We start from the raw sequence: 13,757 nt of genomic DNA on the forward strand, positions 1-13,757 counted from the left end.
AGAAATTCATTGCCCGCTTCCTATAAGTTCGGTTGAATTCATCGATATTTCAGGTGATGTCTCGCCCGAAGAAACCCCTTTGCAAAGGACGAGGAGATTCGAGAGGGCCCCTGCCGAGGTCGGTCAAAGGACTGAGCCGGTCCCTGAGACGGAAGTCCCCAGGGATGTTGGTCCGATGCCGGACCATGAGACTGCCACAACTTCGGAGATCCCTGTTCTCGCTGAAGCGGCTGAAGTCTATTCGGATTCCCCAATTCAGCCCCCAAGGTCGGATGAGTTCGAAGATATGTTCTCGGACACTCCTCCAGCAACCGGTGAAGCTGCAGGTTTCGTACATCTTCTGATCCCTCGAGCCATGAGGGCGGCTAGTCGAACCACCGAGTTCGATGCCAGAGATAGCCTGGTGCGCACCTTTCCGGCCCCAAGTGTGGAACCGAGGAGGACGAGGTCGGCTGTGATCACCGTTCCCGAGGATTGCAGCTTCCTTTCTCGACAGGTGGGTGTGGAAAGCTACCTGAGGCCCCTGGTCTCGGACTCGGACAAGCAAAAGAAGAACGGGGTCCCTTGGCAGTGCCTCATTAACGAGGGTATGCACGCGATCAATCGGGTAAACCTATCAACCATCTTTGCATAATTTCATTGAGAATTTTAGTCTCGTTTGTTCAAGCTTTTAACTTGCTTTATTTGTAGAGTGTGGTGCTCGTCAACGAGGCTTTCGTTCGTGCCCAACAAGAGGTGGACGATCTCAAGGGACAGTTGGATGCTCAAAGCTGAGAGACGGAGAAATATCAGCACCTTCTCCGGGTGAAGGAGGATGAGCTGAACCAAGCTGTTATTCTTTCCAACCTCCGACCTGAGCTCGATGCGACAAAGGCCGAGAATCATCAATTGAAGGGTGAGCTTGCCGAGATGGTCGAATATAACTAGCGTCTCAAAGCGGACAAGATCGGCCTTAGCCGAGACAACACTGATTTATCCTCAAGGCTCGGTGAGCTCGAAACCACCGTTACTCAACTCCGGGAGGAGATGGACTATATCAAGTCCGATGCTACGAGCATGGCCGAGAGGTATCGGCTGCTCGAATCTGAAAGTGCCCGGTATAAAGAGCGTATGAGGGTGTTTGAGGAGAAGACGGAGAAGAGGGCCCAGTTATACGCTGATCTAAGAGCCGAGATCGAAGAGACAGCTGATGCTAATGACAATCTTAAGGTCGAGCTCGAGTCGGCCACCCAAATGCAAAATGTCCTCGGAGAGGCTCGGGATGTTCTTGCGGCAAAGTTAGCCCAGGCCGAGGCCGATTTGGAAGAGGCTTTAAAGAGCGTGGAGGCCGTCGAGGCTCATGCTACTATTGCTACTGAATATGAAAAATGGATGTCTCGGAGGATCACCCTTGAGCAAGCCGAGCATGGCTTTACGGATCTTCCGGCCCTGATTCTCGAGGCTAAAAGAGTCGAGGAAGAGGCTAAGGGTGCCCTCGGGGATGACTCCGATGACTCTGAGCGGACAGTGTCCGAACCCTCTGGATCCAGCCATACCGGATAGATTAGGGCCTGTATTTAGCTTTTTTATTTTTTTCCTTTGTAGGAGTCTCCGATGTAAAATCCTTCGTATAAATAGAACATGTATTTTCCTTGATTCATTGCTTGAATGTTTGTTATGGCTTTCGCCCGAATTGCCGGTCCCTTTTAAGGGGTCATTATTTCTGACTGTGCCTGAATGTCGGCTTTTCTCTTCGTCCAGTACATTTTGTCCGGGAATTTTATTTAATTTTTTCCCGTGGGACTTATCTTATGTTTTGTGAATTCGGACGTCTCTGAATCACGCCGGGCATTTTTAGGGCCGGTGTTTCTCGGCCATCCGAATCTCAGCCTTAGCTGAATTTTGATGTAAAAGTCCACATTCGTGGGATTAATGATTTCAGCTCGGATCACTATGACCTTGCTGCCTTTGTCTAATTTCGACCGTAGTGCCCGGTATCGGGTATGTGAATGATGTAGTGCCGAAACACGACGGTAATCATCGGGGTAAAGAGCTTTAACAGGATGACATCCGAGATATCGTTATCCAAACTTTCAATATTTTTTGCATTGCAAGTGTTTGTTTACATGAGAATGAACTTTTTCCTCCTGCCTTTGCCGTAGCAAATACTAAATGGACACGATTCATTCTGATCGTTTGGTCCTTACATCGGAACCTAATGCAGAAGGTCCGGTTCTTGGTTTTGCCGTAGCAAATATTACGTGGACACGATTCATTCTGATCGTTTGGTCCTTACATCGGAACCTGATATTTTTAGGTCCGATTTTGTTTTGTTGAGCTCGTCCGATTTCCGCTAACTGGGCTAAACTCTGAAGTGGGTATTATAGTCCCCTAGCGCTGATCCGAGCTGCAAGATCGGGCGAGTGTTATTAAGTCCCCACTCGTAGGGTGTGACCCCGAGTATCCGGGCATTTGTCCTTTATCCCCGTCGAGTAACACGTTGTACTCGTTGCCTCATTAAAAACCTTGTCGGAAAACCCATTTTGGGACAAAACCGTACTAAGGAAAAGAGTGCAACACGTGTTTTCAGATCTAAATTATTTTCTTTACCCGGTACTTGACTTCCAGCAAAAAAGAGAGGTCAAATAGAAAAAAACGGGGAGTCCATACCTTAGAAGTAATATCTCTTCAGATGGGCCACATTCCAGTTGTTGTGCAACCGTTGCTCGTCCATGGATTCCAACAGGTACGATCCTTTACCCGTCATCTCAGTTATCTTGTACGGTCCTTCCCAGTTTGGACCCAGTTTTCCTTCGTTGGGATTCTTGGTGTTCAAGGTAACTTTTCGAAGCACCAAGTCCCCAACTTGGAAATGACGAAAATTGGCTCTCCGATTGTAGTACCTTTCCACTCTCTGTTTCTGGGCCGCAATACGGACCAACGCGTTTTCATGAAGTTCATCCGTGAGGTCGAGTTATGGCCATGGCCTCCTCGTTTGACTCCTCGGTCGTATATCTGAACCGGAGAGTCGGTTCGCCATCTTCTACGGGGATAAGGGCTTCAGCCTCGTAGACCAACGAGAAAGGAGTTTCTCCCGTGTTCGATTTCGATGTGGTTCTGTATGCCCATAACATCTCCGGTAATATTTCCCTCCAGTGATGTTTTGACGCTTCAAGTCTTTTCCTCAGATTTCGGATTATTGTCTTGTTCGTGGATTCTGCCTGTCCGTTCGCACACGGGTGATATGGAGTTGACACAATTTTCTTGATCTTCAACCCTTCGAGGAAATCGTTGAGTTTTCCGCCCACGAACTAAGGACCATTATCACAAGTTATCTCGGCAGGGATGTCGAAACGACAGATGATGTGATCCCCTATGAAGTCAATGACTTCCTTTTCTCTGATTTTTTCAAAGGCCTGCGCTTCAACCCATTTAGAGAAATAATCAGTCATAAACAAAATAAAACAGGCTTTACCTGGCGCCCATGGTAATGGACCGTCAATGTCCATTCCCCACTTCATGAAAGGCCAGGGTGACACCACTGAATGCAGCAACTCCCCACGTCACATTTCCGGACAAAATTCTTTGAATCTTCCTTCATCCGGTTCCAATAATAATCGGCCCTGATAATCTTTCGGACCAGAGCATCAGCACCGGAATGATTGCCGCATGTTCCTTCGTGCATCTCCCTCATCACATACTCCATTTCTCCGGGACCCACACCTTTGGCCAGGGGCTTGAAGAAAGACCGTCGATACAATTGGTCGTCTACCTAGCAAAAACGCGCAGCTTTGGTCCTTAATGACCATGATTCATTCGGGTCTTTCGGGAGCTTCCCATCACGCAAGTAGTCGATGTATTTGTTGCGCCAATCCCAAGTTAAACCCATCGTGTTTATTTTGGCATGCCCGTTTTCTATCGCCGTGTTCAACAAGTGCACCGTAGTCCCGAGGTTGATTTCTTCTCCTTCGACCGAAGATCCCAAATTCGCCAATGCATTAGCTTCGCTGTTCTTCTCCCTCGGTACATGCTGTATAGTCCATTCTTTAAACCGGTGTAGTATCACTTGCACTTTTTCCAAATACCTCTGCATCCGTTCGTCCTTGACCTCGAAGACGCCATTACCTGGTTTACGACCAAGAACAAATCGCACTTTGCCTCGATTATTTCGGCCCCCATACTCCGGGCTAACTCCAAACCTGCAATCATAGCCTCATACTCGGCTTCATTGTTAGTCAATTTAACAGTTCTAATGGATTGTCGAACGGCATCCCCGGCCGAGGCTCTAAGGACGATTCCTAGCCCGGAACCTTTAAGGTTCGAGGCCCCGTCCGTATGTAGCGACCAAATACCCGAGGCTTTCTCTGAGGTTAGCAGAAGTTCTTTCTCGACCTCGAAGACCATAGTCGGGGTGAAATCTGCCACAAAATCGGCCAAGATCTGGGACTTGATGGCCGTTCGAGGTTTGTATTCGATATCATATCCACTAATTTCTACGGCCCATTTAGTTAATCTACCTGATAGTTCCGGTTTATGCATGATGTTTTTTAGGGGGTAAGTAGTCACTACAAATATCGGATGGCATTGAAAGTAGGGCTTGAGCTTTCTAGAAGCACTTACCAATGCCAATGCCAATTTTTCCAAGTGGGGATAACGGGTCTCCGTATCCCCCAAAGTTCTACTTACATAATAGATAGGGAATTGCGTACCCGATTCTTCTCAGACCAAAACGCCACTTACCGCTATCTCAGAGACAGAAAGGTAGAGAAAGAGCTACTCATCCGCCTTTGGTGTGTGCAACAGCGGTGGGCTGGACAAGTATCTCTTTAATTCTTGTAAAGCTCTTTGGCACTCCGGTGTCCAAACGAAGTCGTTCTTCTTCCTCAGTAAGGAGAAGAAGTGATAACTCTTGTCCGAGGACCTCGATATGAAGCGATTTAACGCCGCTATCCTTCTGGTGAGCCTCTGTACTCCTTTGACGTTATTCACCACCTCGATATCCTCGATGGCCTTGATCTTGTCCGGGTTGATTTCCATCCCCCGGTCTGACACCATGAAACCCAAAAATTTACCGGACCGGACACCGAAGGCATATTTTTCTGGGTTGAGCTTCATGTTATACTTGCAGAGCACGTCGAAGGTTTCCAACAAATGTTTTAAATGGTCCTCTGTTTCCAGGGACTTGACCACCATGTCGTCAATGTAAACTTCTATTGTTTTCCCTATTTGTTCTTCGAACATCCCATTAGCTAGGCATTGGTAAGTTGCACCGGCATTTTTTAATCCAAAAGGCATGACATTATAACAGTAAGTCCCATATCGGGTAATGAAGGATTTTTTCTCTTGATCCTCCGGGTGCATCCGAATTTGGTTATACCCGGAGTAGGCATCGAGAAAACTTAACATCTCATGCCCGGCCGTCGCATTGATAATTCTATCGATGTGAGGCAACAGAAATGAATCCTTCAGGCATGCTTTGTATAAATCTTTGTAATCAACACACATTCAAAATTTATTACCTTTCTTTGGCACCACTACTACGTTAGCTAGCCAATCCGGGTACTCTACCTCCCGGATAGAGCCTATTTTCAAAAGCTTTGTTACCTCGTCTTTCACGAAGGCGTGTTTTGCTTCCGCCATGGGCCTTCTCTTCTACTTCACCGGGGGGAACTTCCCGTCTAAGCTGAGCTTGTGAGTTGTTACTTCCGGTGGTATACCTGTCATATCTATATGGGACCACGCGAAGCAATCTGCATTAGCTCGAAGAAATTCAATTAACTTGTTCCTGAGCTCCGAGGTTAACCCCGTGCCCAGGTATACCTTTTTGTCCGGTAGATATTCGAACAAGATGATCTGCTCCAGCTCCTCTACTGTTGACTTGGTCGCATCCGAGTCATCCGGCATGACGAATGACCTAGGTACATCGAAATCATCCTCTTTATACCCCGGGACTAACCCCGTGTGCTTTGGTTGCTATTTGGCATCCGGTCCTCCAGCTGGATCTTCTTCCTTGTGACCTGATATTTTGGGCTAAGGTATCGCCTCCTCGACCGCGAACATCTCCCTTGCAGCGGGTTGTTCACCTCGGATAATATTTATCCCCACCGGGGTTGGGAATTTCAGCAGCTGATGCAATGTTGAGGGCACGACCCTCATGCTATGTATCCAAGGTCTACCCAACAGTGCATTGTACTTCATGTCCCCTTTGATTACATAGAACACCGTTTGCTGGATAGTGCCATCGATATTCACCGGCAATGAGATCTCCCCCTTTGTGGTTTCGCTCGCCATGTTGAACCCGCTGAGTAATCGGGCTACCGGTACGATCTGATCGAGCAGCCCTAGCTGTTCGACCACTCTCCACCGGATGATGTTGGCCGAGCTACCTGCGTCAATCAAAATGCGTTTAACTTGAGTTTTAAAGATAAGTACAGAAATTACCAATGCATCATTATGCGGCTGAATGATGCCTTCTGCATCCTCGTTGCTGAAAGAGATAAAACCCTCGGGTAAATAATCCCGGCTGTGTTTTTCGCGGACAACAGAAACCTTGGCCCGTTTCATTACCAGCCCTCGAGGGGCATCGGTACCCCCAACTATCATGTTCATTATATGCTGGGGTTCTACTAGCTCGGCCCTTTTATGAGTCTCCCTTTCCTTGTAGTGACTTTTGGCTCGTTCACTCATCAATTCTCGGAGATGACCATTCTTCAGTAACCGGGCTACCTCCTCTCTTAGCTGGCGATAATCCTCAATTCTGTGACCATGGGTTCCATGGTATTCACACACCATGCTCGGGTCCTATTGGCCCGAATCCGACCTTAGAGATCTTGGCCATCTTACATTCGGGATACGGTCAATAGCCGAGGCGAGGCCCGAGGTGCTGACGTTGAAGTTGTACTCCGATATCTTCGGAAAATCCTTGTTGCCGGCAGAGCTTCCGGCATCACTCCTGAATGAGAGACCCCGACTCTTCGACGGGCGCTCGACCCGTTTATCACCCCGACCGGAGAAGTGGCTCGGGCCAACCCTAGATTTCTCCGACCTAAAAGCTTGGCTTCTCCAAATGGGAGTATGGCCGATACCTTTCCCTCGACGATCCGGCCTCCGTTTCGTAACCTTTCCTTGGTCTCACAAAACTTTTGTTCACATTTATTGGCCCCGGGGGAAGCTCGATTTGATCATCTTCCACTCGAATCTTCGACTCGTATCGATTATAGACATCAGCCCATGTCATAGCCTCGTACTCCAGCAAGCTTTCCTTTAATTTGAACGAAGCCGTTGAGCTCAGAACGTTGAGCCCCTTAGTGAAAACTTGTGCAGCCCATTCCTCCGGAACCGGGGGGAGCTCCATTCTTTCCCTTTGGAATCGGTTGAAAAATTCACGCAATAATTCGTCGTCTCTCTGGGCTATGCGGAAAATATCTGCCTTATGGGCCTTCACCTTCTTGGCACCGGCGTGAGCTTTTATGAAGGCATTGGTGATAATTTCGAAAGAAGTGATCGAATGCTCGGGCAGATGGTCGTACCATGTCAATGCTCCTTTTGACAGAGTTTCCCCGAACTTTTTCAGCAATACCGATTCACTTTCGTCTTCCTCCATATCATTTCCTTTTATAGCGCATGTGTATGAGGTCACGTGTTTGTGTGGGTCCGTTGTGCCGTCATATTTCTGGATATCCGGCATTTTGAACCTCTTCGGGATTAGTTTTGGAGCTGCACTCGAAGGAAAAGGCCTTTCGATGTACCTCTTCGAATCCGGCCCTTTCAGTAAAGGCAGAGCCCCCGGGATTTGATCCACCCAAGAGTTGTATGTTTCCACCCTCTTCTCGGTTGAGTCTACCCGTTTTCCTAAAGTTTTGAGCATTCTTAGAACCTCGGTTGAAGAACCAGCTCCGGACCCATCGCTCTCAACCATCCGTGCCTCATCTCTTCTGGGTTCAGCAACACCCTTCGCCTCCTCCGAGGTCATTTTATCCCCTCCGTTTAGCAATCGGGCTATTGCGATTCCCTGTTCGGCAATCGCCGCTCTCTGTTCCTGCAACATTTCAAAGATTAAACATAAGTCAACAATATCATTCGGGGTATCCGGTTCTCTCCGGCCCTGAGTGCGGGATAAAGTAATCGAATTGTGTGTATTTAAAGGGTCAGTGGCCGGCTGGGTGGCGTTCTCCTGGTCCACGGTGTTTTGACGGTTGAGGCCCTCCCTCAAATTAACGGGGTTAGGGTCAGCGGGGTTTGGTAATCCTCGTGGCCTGCTGCCTTCATTTTCGGCCACGATCTCGTTGTTGTTGACGTGACCAGATCACCCACTCTCAGCCATTTGGTCCGTTTTTTCAGAGACGGACAGAAGATATTTTTGGTTTTATGGGTAAGATAGGGATCAAGATCAAAGACCACTATTATCCTAGCCACACGGTGGGCGGCAAACGGTTTACCCCGAATTTGGATAATCAATTAAATTTATGAGTGAGGTATAGGATATGTGGTTGTGCCTTGAATCAATTTGATAGAGAAAAGAAATATATGAATGTACTATGAAGAAGCAACTGATAATCGGTGGTTCGCTATAGATTTGTATGTTCACTAATATATGAATATCACTTGATTGGACAGATTTAGGAGATGAACACAACGAATGTGGACCAAAATACGATATTGAGAGAGATTTGTATATATTTTCTAGTACAAAAATGTTCTTGATATGAGGAAGCCAACCCCTCAAAAGTGGGAAATGACCTTTATTTATAGTGTTGCCTCATGGGCTTCATACAACAAGAGAAACTAAAAAATAAAGAAAAACTCTAAAATGGATTAGGTTAGGTTAGGTTGGTCGTACGGTCTGACACCCGTAGGATTCGCAGTTGAACATGGCAGGACGATATCGACACGTGGAAATCGCGTAACGGATCTCCTGGACCAACGGCTACGACCAAACGGACCAACGGCCACGACCAAACGGAGTAACGGCCACGATCAAACGGAGGAACGGCCACGATCAGCTCAGCTATGAAGAAACCGGACCAAATGAAGATCTTCCCTATCTTTGGTCAAAACACTCCTCCGGTCCAAAAATAAATCCTTCGTGCATGTCCTAGTTTCTTTCTTCCCTCGGTCACCGGTCCAGCAGATACCCGATTTTTACCGTATACAATGGTTAAGTAAAACCACTTTGGAATATAAGCAAACATTATTAAGTATATTTAATGTGTGAAGGATGTCTATAAGGTATACCGGAAGGTCTTATAAGGAAATGAGTGGAAGAAATGGAGTAGTACGACTTTGGAGAAAGGATGGGTAAAAATTCGTGTGACAATTTTGGTCCAACTTGAGGGAAGAATATCTCTTAGCATATGAAGTGTTTTGAAGTGAAAAAAAAGTCTAAATGAAGTTCGCTGAGTCTAGTTTCCAACGCAACAAACATCTTGTCGATAGCACATCGGAGTAGAGAATTATAGTCGTCATAAGTTCGGCTAACAAAGCAGAAACGCGTGCTACAGTAACCGATCTGCTACAGTGCTGCTACAGTGACCCGACCCGAATTTGGACCTTATAAAAGGGGCAAAACCCTATTTTTTTCTCCAAAATAAAATCAAATTGAGAGCAGCAACACAAAGAGAAATTATGTCATAAAAGGTTGAGGGTTTGAGGTGATTTTGCTTAATCAAGGCTCGGATAGTGCGTAGTTGTGATTGCGGTATTATTTTGCATTGGATTTGGCTTGGATTCAAGGTGGAATCTTGAAGATATTATGTTTGGACAAGAAAAAGGTATGACTCTTTCTCTTTTGGTATTATTTAAGGCTTATTTACAAAGATAAAGTCGTTAAATAATTGTATAGTAAGTTGGTTAGTTATGGAAGTTGGAAAATAGTGTGTGGGCTGTTTTATGGCACATGTTGGTGTTTAAAGTGATGTTGTTAATGTTAGTATTGATGTTGTTGTTGTTGGTTTCTGAATTAAGATTTTTGGCTACGCATATAAATAGAGGTTAGTCTAACAATAGTATAAATTTTCTTGAATATAGATTTACGAGCCTGGGAGGTCAGGCGTTGAGTAGTTAACATTAAGGCGACCAAAAAGGTATGTTAAGGCCAGTCCCTTTCTTCTAAAGGCATGATTCCTTTCTTATGAATCCAATAGATGTTTTCCAAATGTCCCATGATCCCTTTCTGTGAATCCATAAATGTTTTCCAAGAATGTTCTTATTCTCAAAAGCTAGAGATTCATGAATCAAAAAGTTCTTATGATGCTAAAGATAAGCATGTTTTATGATGACGATGATTCTATTTCTCGAAATTCCTATGTTATAATTCCCTACATATTTTCATAACCTCCTTAATTCCACAAGTTAGATGTTCATGATTCAAAGGCATGACTCCTTTCCTGATAATCCATAAATGCTTTCCAAAATGTCCGTATGTTTCAAATCAGAGATTTATGATTCCGTAAGCTCTTATGACAACAACGATGGACATGTCTTTACAATGACAACGATGATTTCAAAGATGAGAATATTTCTATGACGATTATGATGATGATAATTTCATGTTTAAGAGTCCCAAGCTTATGATTTCAATGTGAATATGAGAATGTTGAGCTATTTCTTGATTTTATCAATTTTATTCATTGTTGATGAATCTCATCTCGTGTTATTCATTCCTCTGAGGCGAGAAATAGCGATGATGATTATTCCATAATGCAATCGAAGATTACCGACCTTACGTCACTCCGATAGAGTTACAGTTTTTACTTGAGTTCCTATGCATGCTTCATGTTAAGTATATGATGATGATTACATCGTGCTTAGATGACCGGGCAGCACCGCTAAGGTGGGTGGCTTGTACACTGTGCCTAGATGGTCGGGCAGCACCGCTAAGGCGGGCGGCTTATACACCGTGTCTATATGGCATGGGCAGCACCACTAGTGGGCGGCGTGAGATGGTTACCCCGGATGCGGGCTAATGATTATGCTACATATATGTATATGAGAAATGTTTTCTTTAAATTTAAGCATGCATGGTATCTGCCTTATGAGGCAATCATATGTAGAGGCTATTTCCTTACCTCATGTTATGCTCTATATTTCTCATTATGTTAATTTTCATGTTCGGTATCACTTACTATATTATTATTCATGCCTTACATACTCGGTACATTACTCGTACTGGCATCCCTTCTTGTGGACGTTGCATTCATGCCTGCAGGTTCAGGTAGTCACCCGGACGAGCCAGACTAGTAAGATCTCCTCCCAGCAGCAGTTCGTGCGCTCCACTCGATCTGGAGTTGCAGCCTTTTGGTATACTATTTCTGGTATGCGGATATATGGGTATGGCAGGGCCTTTCCTATCCTTTTTGTAGTCTATATTCCATAGAGGTCTGTAGACAGTATATATATATATATATATAGTGGGGATCGTCATGTGCTTTCAGTTGTCCCTTAATTTTGTGAACAGTATATACGGTGACCAAGTTGGTCTGCGTTGTCATCCTCTGCTAGTATGCTTACATATACATATCCATACGCATGTTTTGTGGAATTCTGAGATAAGATCTATCGTATAAATGCTACCGCGAACGGTACCAGTGGAATATCAGTCAAAGTGGGTCGCCAAGTTTTTTAGTACAGAGTGGGAGTGAGTTTAGGGGTTCTCGATCAGGAGTGGTTGGGTGCTCGTCGCGGCTCAGCGGTTTGGGTCATGACAAAAGTGGTATCAGAGTAGCTCGTCCTAGGGATTGTCTACAGACCGTGTCCGGTGGAGTCCTATTTATAAGCCGGCCATCCTTATAAACAGGAGGTTGCAGGGCATTTAGGAATCATAGACCTTTATTTCTATCTTAGATCATGTGATAGAGCCAGAGTCTAGGAAAGATCGCTTCTGACACCTTTTTCCTGTAGGTAAGCACAGACTGATAAAGATGAAGAGATCAGCCTTAGAAAGTGAGGGTGCTAAGAAGACCCCTAGAGTAGATTCAGGACCACAGGCTCCGGGACCGAGCAGGAGGAGCCTTAGCTATTCCATCGAGATTGATCCCTCTGAGGACCCAGCGATGATTCCTTTAGAGTTTCTGACTTCCATAAAAGAGGATCCATCGGAGGACAGTTACGACACGGATCCGTCTAAGGGTTCGTATAGGACACTGGAGGAGGAGATTCTTGAGGCCGTACCAGCTGCTCCTATGGTAGAGCACTACGTCAGACCAGCTACCTCGGTGAGTGTTACTGATTACTCTAGCCCTCTATCCTGGCTGTCAGTAAACCAGGAGCTGCCGGATTATCTGTATCCTTCTGATTCGGACGGGAGAGATAACGAAGACCAGATTAGCAGATGGTGGGATGACAATGATGAAGAGCATACTTCACATTATAGCCCACCAGATTAGGCTAAGGACCGATCAGCTACAGGTATATGAGTTTTTTATTGGAATTTCCTATGTGTGTGAATTTACTGTAGGTTATTACTTAATAGCAGCGAGCGGAAATCCTCAAGGGACCAGTAACCAAAGTATTTATAAGTAACTACGATCAAGGTGTTCTCGCCACCATTGGGAATCTTGAAATTTGGGATGAAAAGTAGTCATACATGCAGTTTGGTGGTGATTATTGAGGATTTAGCATTTGCTTAGTCGGAAGAGCAAGAGATTCCTTTTAATCCGGGGGGAGATGCATTACGAGAATTTACTGGAATCCATTAGAACTTCAACTTGTTCTAGGTCATGCGATAAAGGTCACGCAGTAGGGTGGATGCGATCATACCAACACTAACGCAGCGGGTCCCATTAGCACTCCAAGGTTAAGTGTGCTAGGGTGAGAGTAATGCTAGGATGGGTGACCCTCTGGGAAGTGTACTAAGAGTCCTACAAATTCAGACATAAGAGAAAGATGAGAAGCTACAATAACCTAAGGGAAATTGGAGTATGCGGAGTGGTTGGAAACCCTAAAAGATCGCGAAGGATGAGGCGGACTAGACCGACAAAAAGAAAAAAGGTGCATCACAGCTTTAAAATTAGAATAAGTTCAAATAGTATTTGGCAATACATTGTAAGCGAGGTGCTAGTAAATATATATATATATATATATATGTATGTGTATGACATCCCATATGTGGCTACGCCAACCGATATGTGTGTCCCAGTAACCGACGTTGCTATATACTGAAGCCATTAATCGAACAGGGTAATGAAGTTCAAGTGACAAAAGTGGTACAAATGTTACAAGGTAAGTTGATGTTATTTTCAGTACAGGTTAGAATTTGAAAGTCCTAATGCAATAACATCAGGGAAAGGAAGAAAGTGACTATACAGAAAGTAAAGAGATTAGAATGTCTTGAGAAAAGGAGAAAAAGTGTAAGAAACGAGGGTGAGTAAAGCTTCCAAGAGAGATGACGGGCAAGGCAAGGGACTATTTGGATAAAATTCGAAGGTAGGCACGCGAAAGGGAAAACGTATGGTAGTATGGAACAAAAGATGAATGGGTGGGGTCAGCGAATAGACTTTGATAAGTGGGACTAAAGGATAGTAACCACAAATATGGATGTGAAGTAAGTGAGGGAATGATCAGGCCTTGCAACGATACTAAGAGATTTTCAGCTCTCGAGAAGTATATAAAGGGATAAATGGGTAGTCATACTGACACGGTTGCCTCGGACATAAAGAAGCTTTCCTTAAAGATGATTTAAGAATCGGATGAATTTGCACGTTTAAAGGAATATTACATGAACTTCAGGGTCGATACTATAAAATAACAAGTGGAGAAGGGCGCTTAGGGAGGAAGGAACT

Source organism: Lycium barbarum, chromosome 10 (assembly GCF_019175385.1).
Source record: "Lycium barbarum isolate Lr01 chromosome 10, ASM1917538v2, whole genome shotgun sequence".
In the NCBI taxonomy this organism is placed as follows: Eukaryota; Viridiplantae; Streptophyta; class Magnoliopsida; order Solanales; family Solanaceae; genus Lycium; species Lycium barbarum.